General features: G+C 42.5%; 1 protein-coding gene across 10 annotated transcripts in view; it reads right to left on the reverse strand.

Annotated features, from left to right (window-relative positions):
- The window catches only part of NALCN (sodium leak channel, non-selective), a 191,064-nt gene that overhangs the window by 93,925 nt on the left and 80,281 nt on the right, over positions 1-16,858 (reverse strand). The gene's annotated exons all lie outside the window — the stretch shown is intronic.

Genomic DNA, 16,858 nt, shown 5'->3' on the forward strand with positions numbered 1-16,858 from the left:
CCAGCCTTTCAACAACCATAATTTGGTTCCACGAAATCTAGAGAGTGACAGGTATATGATAAAGGAAACCTAAAAATACAACAGAGAGTTCACAACAGCTACACATTTAGATGATTATCCATTCAAGCCTTAAGATTGCTGACCAATCGTCACCTTCAAAATACAAACTTTTCTGTACTTTGTCGAAATTACAAAGTAAAACTTGAGTAAGTTAAATTATCGATTGACTGCTTTCCTCTTTTGCTTAGCAACCACATTTAGCACCTCAGAACGAAAATTATTCCTGCACAAAAAGAGTACAAATAATGCAGGTTAAGTACTCTCCTGGTATGAATGTATGAAAGGTAAGCTTGTTTTCTGGCTTTGTCCAATTCATGGTAGCCATTGTCCCCTATACGGTTTTATCAAGAATGCTTAAATGGCTATCATCAAATAGCATTTGAATACACTGTAATTCTAGTGCACAACTAGGTTTTATCAGGGTCGCTGCGCTGAACTGAGCACAGGATGATGAAGAGTCTGAAACATGGGCTATTCTCTACCAGAAGAATTAGACGCCATTAGATTCCCATTCTTCTCAACGTGAACAGCAGCTGAGGCTTTGGCAGAATTCCTCACGCTGATGCTCCTTTGATTCCTATATTGTCTGAACCTTGGCATTCACACGAGGAGTGAGCAGACAGGGTGTGTAATATGGAAAGATCTCTGGAAGAACCTCTTTTGCCTCTCTGGGAGGTTCAGGACAGAGGTGGTTTTAGGGTGGTGTGCCCACTGGGTGCCAGACTGCAGGGGGCACCAAAACAATGCTGAAGAATGGGGTGTGAGAGGCAGCAGGTGCAGAACTTTAGCGTTTATAACTTTTTTGCCTTTGTGTCTCAGAAAGCACAGCATACAGAAAGAAGAGCCCCACTCAATTCAGTAGCCTTGCTGGGGACCAGATTGAGCCTCTGGTTTGACAGCTCCCAATCATGTTGCCATTTTTATAATTATATGTCCGTTTTGGATATCTTCCCTGCTTTATTTTTATTTTTTTACTTATTTCATAAAGTTTGTACATCGCTTGATTGTAGAAACCCTCAAAAGAGGTTTACAAAAATAATAAAACAGTAAGATTATTGGTAAAAACGACCACAAAATTAAAACCAGCAAAAAAGTAAACACATATTCTAAATATTTGTATATATATCTCTTCCATTGTGCCAGTGAGACCAGAATGTCGGACTTGCGTTCTGTTACTGAGCTGATAAAGCTCATCCGACGATGATTAACGACCTGAGCCTTTGATAAGGCTCCAAGCACATTCCCCCATTACGCAGAGTATACAGCAGCATGCGGAAGGATGAGACAGTATGAGCTACATGGCTAAAGAGTTTTATTCCTAATTACGCAGACAGAAAAGAAACATCCTCTCTCTGTGAGAGCAGAGAGCAACTGAAACACAAAGGAACAGGAAACCAGTAAACATCACATCCGTCTCCCGTGAAAAGTCTGGTATGCAAAACAGAGTCTTGTGACTGCATAGTGTCACAAACATAAACTAACACAGAATAAGTCCTTCAATCTGAAGGTGCCTAGTTAGCATCCAAGCATATGTACCCACCAGAGAACACTGTATAGTTACATTGCTTTTGTACTTTTGCAGAATTTTGTTTTCTTTTGTCCTGGAAATAATGCAAAGGATTTGCAAAACCTGTTTGCCAGAGGCGAAGGTAGAGTAAGTAGACAAACAATGAGAAGCGGCTGATCTGTTTTCTTCTTCTTCCCCAAAATGGATACAGTGCTCTGACAAAGCTGTCTTCCGTCTCAATGGCCTTGCTGGTGAATCTGGACAAAATGTACACTCTGTCTTGAGAAATATTTCTCAGCTGGTACTTTCCTCAAGCAACTAATATTTCCTAATTTAAATTCCTTCTTAATACTCACACCTGCTCCCATCTCAGTATCAGGTGAATCACAATGTTCATAATATAGGAAACAATAATTTATTCACTGCTTCCCTTATTTGTATGTTATCGTAGCAGTCACCCAAGTGAAAAATCTAAATGGTCCCTTACCATCACTATCACTTGGAGTGGACCTCATTTTTTAAGGGGCATAGCGGTCCCTATTTTTTGCTGAAGTGGTAAGGCTGTGCCTGGGCTGTGTGGCAAATAAGAGTCAGGGAGGACATAGGAGGGAAGACTTCCCCAAACCACAGTTTGGAGGATGGTCATGAAAGCAGCCATAGTATCTGTGACGGAATGTTAACTTTAGAATGCATAAAGCAGCCTATAAGTGTCACTCCTAACACTCCTGTGGCAATGCATTATGGGAATTCAGAGTATCAAAGATTGTATCCCTACCCTACACTCAGCTCTCACCTGTAGTGAGAGAAGCTGTCAGCATGTGAAAGCAGCCCTGGGAACAGTTTTGACAAGTTGGCTAAACCAGGTGAAGGTAGCTGATGGGTCTCAAACCCTTGGTGAGTGGGGTGGGCCAATTACCCACCCATGGTGTAGACAGTGCTGAGCTAGGTGGACCGGGCTAGCTTCCTATGTTCCTGACTGAACCATCCTGGTTTGGAGGGCTCACTGGGTGGTATTCAACTAAGTTTCACTCAAGAGTGGACCCATCAAAATTAGTAGACCTAGCTTAGTCATGTTCATTAATTTCAACGTCGCTCCCTCTGAGTAAAACTTAGTTGAAAACCACCCACTCAAGCCAGTTTGCTGTTCAGGCATTTTGGAAACAATGATCTGAATACACAACGCGTGTGAAATGCTTGAGCTCATTGCTGAGTCCAACCCTCTAAACCATGGTTGGGGGAAACCATAAGAATGCGGCCAGCATCTTCCCCCATAAAAATGAATCTTACATCATATAGGCACAGGTGTCAACATATGTCAACAGTTGGGGACACAAACTTTTGGATAAGCTTTGGGGCCTATGTATTATTATGTTTTATGGAAGGCCTCTAGGCTAATTCATTCATATAGCAGCGTTCCTGAATGTCTTGTACACAAATGTCCTGAAGGTTAGAACTTGTACACATTCCTATGGAGGAGAAAGTAACAAGTCAATGTTACCATAAATACAGGCATACCTGTTTAAATATGATCGCTGTGATTCATTCAGGTGAATCTAAAATGTGAATCCAGGTATGTGGAACTACCTATATTATACCATTAATAGATATAACCACCTATTGGATTGACTTTTTAAATAGACTATTAATGTTGACTAAAAGATATGTAATATTAATATCCATCAAATTATTGAACAACATGGGAGTATTTTGATTGTTTGAAAATCAATTGCGTGTGTGGAGTGAAAAGAATATTAATGAAGTTACCAAAAATTTTGTTACTGTTATCAACTGCAAAGGATTTGAATCAGAAATCCTTCACCTTTTCTTGCTTTGCTTAATTGCTATGCGCCTTTTTTTTTTTTTTTGCAAAGCTTAGGACAAAATTTGCATATAAAAGTAGAGGGTGCTTTGAGATAATCAAATGCTCCAGTAGGAAGAAAATGATCAGATGATTAATTTGTATTAATGAAGATTCGGGGGGGGGGGGTTAGATTCACAGCCTAATCTCTAGCAGAACAGCTGCTGTGGAAATAAATAGGCTGAAGATGACAAATGCCTGAATCTCCATGCAACTGCTAGAATCTGGTATGAACAGCAGTGGATAGATCTCTCCATAAATGCAAGAAGAATCTTCTAAAATATACAGAACTAACCATTGTTATAATACTAGGGTGGGTGTTTAAAAACTGAACACAGGGGAAAGGGTAATCCGTACACAGGCAAGACCACACTGAACAAAATCTCATCCGCCACTGAGATAAGAAGTGACTCCTTATAAATAAAAATGATAGAGCACATTGCAAAATCGATTGTACTAGACGGTAAATTGTACAATCAATGTAAAATGTCAGGATCCAAATTCACAATATTGCAGTTCTACCTCTCTGTCTCTTTTTAAGAACGTTACATGATTTTAATTTTTTAAAAGATGTAATTCTTCCCAGAGAGCAAATTTATTTTATTTTAAATATAATCATAAATTTTCCAGAAAATACCTTTAGGCTACAATCCTATAACTACGTTCCTGGAAGAAGGGTTAACACAACTTACTTCTAAGCAAACACACCTAGTAAATTGTGCTCTTAATTTAGTATTTTTTCTATCACAGTAGCAGACATCCCTTTGCGTAATGTTGTCTTGGCTAAGCAGGTTGGGCTATCAATCTGACCCAAAATAAGGGTTGTCATTTTAAAGAGACTATGGAGCCCAAATACACAGTCTATGGACGCTGTGGTTGCGATGGTCCTTCTCCTAAGACATTGCTCACCTATTCTCAGTTTTTATGATGTCAGTATTGCTACATCATGGAGCCCTGCAGGACCATATACAGCTTGTGATTTGTGTTAGCATCATATGATGTTCCCTAGGCCAGAAAGTTAGGATATGTGCAAAACTGGAAAACAATTGGTTTCATCTACAAACTTCTAAGGAGTTGGTATTTCAGCTCTCAGCAACATTCTGGTAGGAAAAACTACATAAAGTAAATAAGGAAACATTGTCAAACTATATCTCTCTATGTTGAGAGTAATGATTCACATACATGTAAATGCGGGCTGAAAATTAAGCTGGTTGTGTGATGGTGTAATCAAATGAGTGCTTAGCTGAAAGATTAGCAACCTCAATGTTCTGATCTGGATGTATCTTGGTTTATTAGCCTGAGATGTGCATCATAATTCAACTTGCGAGCTCTGCCAATCTGTGGCCCACATGGGTATATTTAACAAAACAGGAGTGCCAGCTTGGCACCGCGACAGTGGGTGCCCTGGCCCGTGGGTGCCATGCAGCGTGCATGGCCCTGGTGCTGAAGTTTGTGGGTGCCTGGCCCCTTCATGGGGAATTTTGTGGGTGCTCAGGCACCAAGCGAGCCCAGGGGCCCAGCACCTATGTACTAAAGTTGCCTGTTACATATAAACCGAGAAGGATGTACACAAGCTTCAGAACAAACCAGGAAGAAGGAAATGGGCAGTGCACTACAGCATAATATCTGGCTCCTAGATAACACTTGCACTTTGCTGAGACTCAGTTGCCTATACTAGTGGCACAGGGAAGTAGAATGGGCAGAACCCTAAAATGGGTTTGGGGCTGTACTTTTCCATGTCATATGACTGGAGATAAGTACCTTGCACAATTGCCTGCCTCATTATTGGCCTATAATACACATGCCTCATTTATTTATTTATTTATTTATTTATTTATTTGCAAATAAACTTACATGCATTAAAAATCTCAATCAAGTTTATAATATTAAATATTAGTTATCCACCACTCTGTGTATATGCATTTTCTTTCTCTGTCATAGACATATTATTATATAAAGTTTAGTTTGTCTTGTTTGGTCTAATTCAAGACAAATTTTAGCCCCCCCTTTTTTTAAGCTAAATGTTGTTGGACTATAACTCTCGCTATCCCTGACCATTGATCATGCTGGCTGGAGCTGACGGGAGTTGGAGTTCAACAACATCTGGAAGGCCACAGGTTCCCCATCTTTGCTTTTTTTTTTTTAAAGAGGATTCTAAAACCTGATCCAGACCTCTTAGCTATGGTTAAATGAATATGCCATACCATTTGCCTTTAATTACATTTTAAAGTTTAATTTGAACATTTACTATAAAGAGCATTGAATGACCAGAGAGAAAAGTCTTATAATGAAATTTTAATTATACTTATTTTAATAAAATAGTGAAATTAGCAAACATAATCCACAGCCTAGTTAATGTCAAAGTTCTTTGATTTCAGTCATTTTAGTTCCACTAAGGTCAACGAGACTAAAATCAGCTACTTTATCAAAATAATTAAAATCACTGCGCTGGGATCATACTTAAGATTTTTTTTCTCCTTTCTGGTAAATGTTTCTATTGAAGCTAACTTCAAAGGATTTTTGGGGTAAAAAAATAATAATAATATCAGCATCAAACATACTTTTCAGGCCACAAAGTAAAGCCCTTCAGACAGCTCTGTTCTACATTTGCGATGTGAAAATTATTAATTGCAAATTCCCGAAAGAATCAGAAAGATCTCTTGGGAGAATTTTGGGGCATACTGCATGATACAGTGATATGAAACAGACTCAGAGAGGTTTTTCTTTGGGGGGGGGGAGCTGCTGCTGCTGCTACAAAACCCTGTTCCATGAGGGCACAAGGAGAAGGGGACAACAGAGGACGAGATGGTTGGACAGTGTTCTCGAAGCTACCAGCATGAGTTTGACCAAACTGCGGGAGGCAGTGGAAGACAGGAATGCCTGGCGTGCTCTGGTCCATGGGGTCACGAAGACTTGGACACGACTAAACAACAAATTGGTGGCTGAGGTATGTGTCTTTACAGTGTGCTATGAGACACATGTAAAAATAAATAAATGATACTGTCAGAGCTGCTCCCCGATCCTAGCTCACAGAGGATCACGCTAGCCAGCGATCATTAAGTAAAAGTCTTTATTGAGTTACAGTTTCCATTCTCAAGCTGCTGCGTGCAACTCTACGTCTTATGGTTAGATCGGCGAAGCTCCGTTTGAGTCTCCGCCCCTTGTGCACCAACTTAATATCCTAGCCCTGCTCCACCTTTTCCGCCTGACTGTTCTCCTCTGGGTCCCTCTGCCCCCCGGGGTCTCTTCCCTCCGGGATTCCTCTGACGCCGACCCCCCGGACCCTCCTGTCTCCTTGCGCCGGGCTTTAGGACCTGGCTCCCTCTCCGGGCTGCCTACTGCGTCACTTTCCTGTGCATTTGAACTTGGCGCGCGCGCCCAACCTTCCACTTTCCGTCTGACCGTTTCTTCGCTCCCCGATGGAGGTGTGGCCACTCCTGACTCGTGCCCTCCCTCCTGTTGTGAGCTGCCAGCGCTTGATCCCTGGCGCCCTTCCTCTTCCCTGCTCTCTGGCGGTGACGCTGGTCCCGATTTCCAACTGCTCCCCTCTGAGTCCCCTCTGGCTCTATCTTCCTGGGGTGTCCCCCTAGGCTCCCCCCTTGCCCTGGCCACTGGTGCTCCTTTCTGTGAATCTTCTGATTCACTGGAAAGACTCGGAGATCTCGGGTCGTCGTTATCACTCATCTTTTCTTCTGCCTCCTCCCCCTCGCTCTCTGTTTCCTCCCTTGCCTTTGCCTCTGCTCCTGAACCCCTGACAGATACATTTCTGCATCAATGGGAAATGAAACAGAGAAAGACCTGTAAAAAACAACAACAGAAAAAACTCCTTACTCCAGTGGAACATAAAATAGTAGATGAAAGTGGGAATGAATGTTGGAAGAGTGAGGCACTGTTGATATATCCCTAGATGGGAGCTGTAGTCAAACGATAGTTGAACAACAATAGGTTGGGGAAGACTGGGTTATAAGGACGACATTTCCCTCTCCCTTTACAGGCCTCCCTCATCTGAAACTGAGTGAGTTCTGACACTAAGGAGGGACAGGTGTGGGATAGATACCCAGTTTTTATGTGACAATATGTCTGCCATAAAAATGTCAGCCCACATTCAGTCCCCCTGCCCCACTTAATACAATTTACTCTGGTAGAATGAGGGCGTGTGTGCATTTTTCAAAGTCTTGGATTGTCTTGGGGAAATGATCTGAATTTCCCCCGATTAAAAAACTCAGCCCATCACCCCACAACCACCACTTTAATGTCAAAACGCAATTCTGGAATGTAATCTGAGCCTTGTTGCTATGGTATCATTTCAAATACTCACATCTCTTTTCTATAGAAAATTCTTAGTATTGTACTGAAATAAAAACAAGCCCACATTTAAAAGAATGTCATTTCAAAGAAATCAAGGCAATTTTGCTACCTCCTCTACTGGGGGAAAAAATAAATAAAGAAGAAAGAAGATATGTAGATGGGGAAGGGGGGGAATGCTGAAGGAGGATGCATAATGATTCCCCAAATCTGGTAGTTTTACTTTATAATGCTGAACACAGTTTATATACACAAAGTAATCAAACGCAGTTTTATACAGCTGCAGAAAATTGAAGGATTTCCTACTTTGCTGGGGCAGTGGTGGTGGAACAACTATACTCCCAATTCTCAAAAAGCTTTGAAGACATAAATTACACATCTATTAGGAGAACTATGCATTAAAGAATTTCAGAATGTATGATTATGTCTACAATGTGCATCTTACACTTAAGCCTCTATTCTTGATTGCTGTACATTTGATGGGTGGCCTCAGGTAGACTGGGGGAATAGGGTGGTGGTGATCCACAGTGGTAGAATGGACTTCACGGGGCTTCAGTCTGCAGGTAGGGGAAACATAGTATTTTGGACCACATCCCTGCATCATCATCATCATCGTTGTTGTTATGTTTAAAAACCCCTGCAAGCAGAAAAGTAGCACACAAAGGAATGGACTGGCCTGGAACTTCCATCTCAGTTGCAGCCAGCGCCCTCCCTACAAAGACATCAGTGCTGCTTATTGGGGTGGTGTGGGGGGCGGTGATATCAGAGCTGTGAAGCACTGGTGGAACTGATCTTCTGCTCTCATTGGTGCACCTATACAATGAGGCTTTTGCAAACCACGTTCAGCCTGCCATGGTCCTCCCCTGGCCTGCCAACTTGTGCTGGGCCATTGGAGGAACTGCTTTGGTAGAAACTGATTTGGGAAGGGCTGAAGTTCAATGGAACAGCACCTCTTTTGTTTCCCCTGTGGTGCAGCTTCAACTTCTTAAATGGTTTTCCATAATTGTGAGGACTGGAAACATGGGGCAAGATTAGCCCAACAGACCCCATCAGCAGAAGCCCTGGGCAAGGACCTCCACTTACACAATGGTGCTTGCACCCTCCCCCTCCCCTCCCGAAATTGGCTCTGCAGGGTCTGGAGAACTCCCGGAACAACCCAGAGGGATAACGGGAGATTGTTCCATCTGACAAACTGCAATGCTTGTGCTAACTCAAAGTTCATAACAGCACAAAACTGAATTCCACTCGTGGTTGACATCTGTCCGACCAGAGAGACAAAGAAGTGTGCCTCTGCGGGTGAAGTCAAACTGTTGGAAGGTTACAGCACCTGCTGTGGTGTAGAGACTGATATGAGAGAGACATGCTTTGCAACAGCTGGGGCAGATGAAGGTGTCCGGTTGCGCTGCTGCAGATGCACCATGGCGTTTCTTCTCTGCTCTTCCTGGCGGTCTTTCCTCCTCTGCTCACTGCTATGGATGCACAATGTGACTGTCTCCAGGCAATGCACTGATCTTCATGTCACGTTTGCAGACATCTTTGCAATGCATAGTTGGTCTGCCAATGGTCCTGGTGCCTGAAGCCAGCTCCCCGTACCGCATGTCCTCAGGGACCCTTCCACCCTCCATTGTGTGGACATGACCAAGCCACCATAGATGCTGCTGAGACAGGAGAAAGAATATGGGCTTGGGAGAGCACACCTTTGTTTGAGATTCTGTCCTGCCATGTGATGCCTAAAATCTCCCTGATGCAGCACATTTGGGAGGCTTTGAGGCATTGCTCCTGACAGTTGTAAGTTATCCACGACTCACTTCCATAAAGCAGTGTGCTCAGCACGCAAGCCTGGTAGACCTTCATCTTGGCCTTGGTGGTTAGCACCACATTTTCCCATACTCTTCTGGAGAAGTGAGCCATTGCTGTAGCTGCCTTGCCCATATGCTTGTCCAGCTCAGTGTTGATGGAGAGGTTGCAGGTCATGGCGGATCCCAGGTAGACAAAAGCATCTACCAACTCAAGAGGGTGGTCACCAATGCTGATGTGTGGAGTGCTGATGGTGTCCTAACCCAGGGTGTTGGTCTTTGTCAGGCTGATGTTAAGACTGAATTCCCTGCAGGCTTGGGCAAAATGGTTGATGAGACTCTGTAGAGCTTCCTCGGAGTGCACTGTAAAGGCTGCATCACCTGCAAACAACATCTCTCAGATAAGGACCCACACTTTGTTATTGGTGCGGAGATGCCAGGTTGAACAGACCTCCCGTCTCTCCTTGAATTAAAGTACACACCATCTTCAGTAGAGCGCAAGGTCTAGGAGAGCAACAAGGAGAACAATATGCCAAAGAGAAAGAATACAGCCCTGTTTCATACCACTCTTTGATTCCATACTCTTTAGAAAACTGAGTTTCTCAGGAACCTGAACACTGAGCATGATTGCATTCTGTAGGAAACCAAGATGAGGTGTACCAATGAGGTGTACCAATCGGAATGTGCATTCTTAGTTTTAGAATTCTTTTCACTGGTGGATTAATTCACTGGTTCTGCTGGCAGTCATTTGCAAGCTATCTTTGCAGCTAAACTGATGTCATGGGCCATAGGAGTATTCAATAGAACTATTAAAATTAATGTATAATTTTAATTTCTTCTACAAAGCTTGATCTTTAGGGTTAACTAGGTCCAGTATTTCAAACCCCATCAAACAGGCATTTAAATTGCCATGTAGGTTTCTCTCTCTCTCTCTCTCTGTAGCACAATTATAGCAATCAAAGCACACTGCTGACTAAAATGATCGCCTCAGTGAGACACAACTGATGACAGATTTGGATGAAATGGAAAGCCGAGGAGGCACAGAGTAAAATTCCAACCGGAAGCCGCGTCTTGGTTTCCAAACGTTTCGGAAGTCGAACAGACTTCTGTTCCATGTATGACTATAGTTGTTTATTTCCTTGACATTGGAAGGGAGGGCTTTCCACAGGGCGGGCACCCCTACCAAGAAGGCCCTCTGTCTGGTTCCCTGTAACCTCACTTCTCACAGTGAGGGAACTGCCAGAAGGCCCTCGGAGCTGGACCTCAGTGTCTGGGCTGAATGATAGGTGTGGAGACGCTCCTTTAGGTATACTGGGCCGAGGCCGTTTAGGGCTTTAAAGGTCAGCACCAACACTTTGAATTGTGCTTGGAAACGTACTGGTAGCTAATGTATGGCTTTCAGGGCTAGTGTTATGTGGTCTCGGTGGCCACTCCCAGTCACCAGTCTAGCTATTCCAAAACCACTACCAAAGGCAATCCCATATATAATTCTAGAGCCCAGCTGTGCCCCTTTCTTTTCATGTATGAACTTACATCATATTTTGAACTGTTTGAACTGTGGAATAACAGGATCTCTGACAGGCCTGAAGGCTATTCTTTCCCAACTATGCATGCCCTGTTTGGGCATTCCCTCACTTACATGATTAAGAATCAAGGGAAGCAGATAGGTCAACCACCATTCACATGTAGCGGAGGCATTTTGCAGAGCTGAGCCTATAAGTGGGGAACCTGCATGTTCAGGATACCAGGCACCTCTCTACAGAGGTCTCTTGGTGCTGGGTGAGAGATGTTGGAAGGAAGTGAGGTCAAGCCCTAGCTCTCTGGTGTTCATGCTGCCCATGGGAGAGCTAGAGAGATCCCTAGAACGCAGTCTGAAAAGCAATTATAGATGTTAAGTTGTACAACTAGAGTATTTAAGTTCTGATTGTACTCTAGTTCAGGAAACATGAGAAACTGAGAGTTGCTTCGTCTTTGTATGGAGAAAATTGACCTTCCTTTCGCATGATAGGAATTTTGTAGCCGTTCCCCCCCCCCCCCAATAAATCATGGAACACTATTCAGATGTGTAAGAAATGGCAAACATAGTTTGAGCCAAACACAATAAATAAGGACAGTATGGAGATAATGTTAGTTGGCTAGTTAGCATTCCCTCTTCTCTATCATTAGGTGAAAGCTGTTGTTTTCAAAGGACTGCACAGGTGATTTGAAAGAAACTCCCTGTTTATTATTTTTAGGTTTGTGGTATATACTACTTTCATTTTATTCTGCACAGATTCATAGAATAGTCTGCAATCTTCGGGTGGAATGGGGGTCTGTTGAACTTCAGACAATGTATATATTTTTTATTTATCCAGACCCTGGGTGAAATCATTTTATATTAGTGGGCAGAGATTGCCAGGGGAACTGTTAAGGTATATTGGAAGTTTCTGGAACACAATAAAAATGAAGCAAGTTGGCCCCATGTTACTTCTCTGGAAAAATTCCATAAAAAAACACCAATAAACAAGTTGGTAGATTCTGTCTTACAGAGCCCATTACTACTGAACATCAGCTTAATCTAACTATAGTGGCACAGACATAGCACAGGTGAAAAAGATTGGAATCAGAGCAAGCCCAATGAATTTCAGAACTGTTATTTGTTGTGAAAGGGGAAGAGTAATTTCAGTCTCCCCTCTACTTCTGCTATAATAGAATTCTGAAGAAAATAGAATGTTATCTGGTCCTTACGCTCTCTCCTCAAACTGAGGACTCACCTCTCACTCCTTCAGTCTATCTATCACAACGTAGCTGAATCTTTTCCAGCTACATGTTGTGCTGAGCATGTTGTGCTGCCCAGATTCTGGAATCCTATGCTAGCATACTGCAACTTTTTACCTCAACACAGTATTCCTTGTCATATATGCAAAGTGTACACACTGTAATTCAGTCAGTCAAAATCACAACATCTTCTCTACTGCTATGTTACTTTCATTATGAAAAGCATGAGGTGTTTTTTTAATGAGTACCCTGCCAATTTTTTGTCGTTGTCAAACGACAAGTTTTGGTGCAAAAGGTGAAACTCGTGGAAATTTAGGCTCTGCCCGAATTTCACCTTTACCCTAAAATACTTGAGCTATAAATAAACCAAGTCATTTCAAAATGATTTAAGCACTTAGGTGCCACCACATTTCACAAATCAACACACAAAGAGCTGAAAACGATGAACATAACTCTCCTACAAACCCTTTAAACCCACAATTCAGTTCAAGACTATTCATTCCCATTGTAATTCTTATGGCATTTCTGGAGATAAATGGCTGGGCAAGGAAGCCATGCAGACACTGGCACTAATCCAGGTGATAAGTAAAATTACTAGCTGTTACAAGACTGATACAAAACTCCCTGGAAAGGCTGCTCGATGACTTTCTCCATGTCTTTATCACGCCATGCATATTCTGCACATGTTATAAAAAAAGAATGTATATTCAGCAAAAGAAACAAAAAAAGGGGGGGAGAGAGAAAACTAATAATGACCACCCCCCTGTTATTTTGGACTCTTAACAAGAGTAGAAACAATGAAACAGAAAGCATGCCTTTCACACAGGATTAAAAGAATGTGCTATTTCCTGCAGAGTTGGGAAAGAAATCCTCTGAAACCTGGCACTTAGGCTAACTGTTTCCATGAGACAGAGAACTGCACACAATGTAACAGCAGGAGCAATTTATGGTACGCAGGAAGCAACCAGAAGTTAAAATACGCTATACCAGCAACAATAGCAAGAGCAAATAACTTATCCAGGCAAGTTCCCTAATAGGAAGAAAGCACATAATTAATAAGAATTAGCTTGCACACTCGCAAACCTCCTGGATGCCATAGGCAACAAGAACATACAGTGGTACCTCGGGTTACATACGCTTCAGGTTACATAGGCTTCAGGTTACAGACTCCGCTAACCCAGAAATAGTACCTTGGGTTAAGAACTTTGTTTCAGGATGAGAACAGAAATTGTGCTCCGGCGGCGCAGCAGCAACAGGAGGCCCCATTAGCTAAAGTGGTGCTTCAGGTTAAGAACAGTTTCAGGTTAAGCACGGACCTCCGGAACGAATTAAGTACTTAACCCGAGGTACCACTGTAGTCTTAGGAATATAGTCAGATTCAGCGACAGCTAGCGACCCGCCCTGAAAATATTAATTACCTGCAATCACATTTTCCATGATGCATTCTAAGGAAAAAGACCCATCTTTAGAATGAAACATGAAATATATTTGTGCAGCTGACTGAAGTTTTCAGGGAAAACAAATGATCGTTTTAATTAACTAAATAAAGCTGCCTCGTTATGATGGATAGATGCATGTGGATAGAGGGCCTAAGTTGTGCAAGGGCCCCTGGAGGGTGAGACCTAAGAAAGGGAGTCCCAGCTCCTATGTGCAGGGCAGGTTTGACCCAATTGTTCTTCAGAAGTCAGTGCCAACCACTCATGTATACAGAAGAGAGCCAAGGGATGTGGGTAGGGGCAAAGTCTGCTTCCAGCCTCTGATGGCTCTCGCGACTAGCGAGGGGCAGGTTTTACTCAGTCTCAAAGCGACTCACAAGCAGCTTTCTCAGACATGCTGGGGTTATGCTGGGGACTGTTTTAACAGAGACATGACTCTGAGGGACAGAAAGAAAGTGTCCACCCTCACTAGCACACAGGATGCCCCCCTCCCTGAAGATATTTCCTCTCAATAGTTGCATGTGCAAAATTCCCAGTCTGCTCCACAAACTCCTCTAGATTTAAAACAGTTTGGGGGTGGGGGAGAAATGTGAAGATTTGGCCCGCGAGAAAGTTAAAGTTCATGAAACCACCCATTAGTATATATAGGGTCCTACCTCCAACAGAGCAGAGACACAAAAATTGGAATTATCTGCTATTGCCCTTGTATTATGGGATGCCTAGCCCCCTGTCAAATGTGAAGCAGCAACCATCAGTTGCTTCGGATGTCCTGTAAAGGCTAACCTTTTGCACAGGCTTTTTCTGACCCATAAGATCGGACCCTGCTTTATTTATTTGAACCCCCCCCCCAAAAAAATTCCTGTTTTATTTGCTTTTATTTGTCTTTACGTGCTTTAACACTGGTGTTTTATTGGTTTCTGGTTGTATTTTTGTTGTAATAGTATGGTTTGCTTTGATATTGTACATTGCTTAGAGAGTTAAAAAATATTATGTGGCTTACTGATGCTTTTAAACAAACACATAAATAACTTATTGAAGAGCTCTCAGGCCAAATCTCCAAGCTGCTTTTTCACTTTCGTGCAATTTCATTCCCCCTTCTTGCCCACCCACCCCCTCCCCACCGGTACTGTATTACCTTGGCTACCACCTGTAGAACAAAAGCTGAACCAATGATTATCAAGGCTATTTCCAAGAAAACACGTAGCAGGTTATTAGAATACTGTAATCCTGCTGGGTTTGTGCTTTGAGCTGCCCCTGCTTCATCAAGTGACCACTATTCCCTACCATGCAAATAAAAGCAGAACCCGCTTCGTCAGGCTGTGAATGCATTCGCTTCTGTAAGCAAAGTTTCCTGCACGTACACACTGTTTATCTCTGATTTGTGTTTGTATATGGCTTGAGCAAAGAAATCATGCAAAAGCAAACACTAGAAAAACATTGTCAGCGTGCATTAGTTAAGACTTCGGCCTTGTCTCTGACAGTTTTCTAGCACACATCTGAGGCAATTTGAGGCCCTTATAATGTGCATCTAACATGCAGGTGCTCTAGAGACACCCAGAAATCTCGTAACCACACAGTCCTTGATAGAAAGGAAATTGCAGCTGACACAGGTGCAATGTTCCTTCCTTTCCCTGCTCGCTGTAACGCACCGCACAGGCCTGGTATCACCATGTCTTATCCACTGGCAACTACTGGGTCTACAACACAACAGGAATGCCCACTGCTATGTTGATGGTACATTTTCAGCTACTGCTCTGATCTTATGGATGCAAGTGGTAGTGTTAAGCAGCCACCATTTTAATTTACCGTGATACCTACTGCACAGAATCATGCCCTTGGGGATCCATCATTTTAATTCTAGTGGGGTCTACCCTTTTAAGTTATCACCATTTCCCAGAATGATGCTATATTAAGGGCATTAGGGAAAAATTAAAAATATGGTTGGTTGGAATTTGGAGCATTGTAGGCAGGAACATATCTTACCCAGGAGGCAAAGAAGCTCTCTAGAATTCTTAATCTCCATGCCACAGATGCTCTCATGCTGTTTCCTACACCTGCTTTAAGAATAAGGTTTTATTGAGTACAGTATTTCCAAAACTGGGCAGTATTCAGATAGGTTTTACTGAGAGCAGACCAACTGAAATGGATAAAGATGAAATTAGCTCCATTAATTTCAGTGGGTCTACACTGAGTACTTTTCCCCCTATATGCTCAGTAATACATTTACAGCTGCATGCTGGAACAATTCACAAGAATTATCAGGTATTTTATTATCCTGTATCAAATTTGAAATGGTACCTTAAGAAATGTCCTCATCACAATAAATGTCCGGAACACCCCCCCCCCCAAGTTTTGCAGTTGTTTGTTATAATTTTGGTTACGTCTTTATGAAAATAAAGCTTTACTATTTGGCCCATTTTTTTATTTTCCCATTTTGAAATGGAGGTTTGGGGTATTTCAGATATGTACCTGCATTGATTGCAATATGAATTTGTATTTGCTGACATCACTTTGGAGATTTGTGTTCCTAGCTGGAAAGGTTCCTGACTGGCCTACATTCAGGCTTGGACCCACCCACGAAGGAACAACAGCCAAGGATGTGTTTCTTAGGAGTTTATGCATCTTGATCATAAGCAGAGACATATTTCTTGGATGCTACGCTTATTGATTGAAGAATGAACCCGCTGGACAGTGTGCACAATTCTGCCAAGATAAACATATAATCTGGGAGACTATGCATATTATCTGGAGAATATACAAAGATACACTCCTTTCCTAAGACCTGTTAGAAATTATGCAAAGTGCACAGAGTGCGCACAAAACCCTTTAAAACGTGAACATTCCACAAGCCTCTTTTGACAAAAGGTATTCCCTCTTCACAAAAGGATTGTGTTAAGTTGTGGGTGAACATATCAGACAACACAGCAATTCTTCAAACAGCTCTTATTTATTCACAGGCCAGAACAGACTGAACTGAAGGGTTCCGCCAGCCTGCTTATATAGAGCTCCAGTACAACGTAACTGTAACAACTTTCTGTAACTATCCAATCACTGAACGTCACTTTCGATCCCTTATTTACATATGTGGACCTGAACTATCTACAGTATCCCCCTGCTGGCCCAGGGTGAGAACTTCAGT

The sequence above is a fragment of the Podarcis liolepis genome (assembly GCF_965112155.1).
Source record: "Podarcis liolepis genome assembly, chromosome: 4".
Classification (NCBI taxonomy): domain Eukaryota; kingdom Metazoa; phylum Chordata; class Lepidosauria; order Squamata; family Lacertidae; genus Podarcis; species Podarcis liolepis.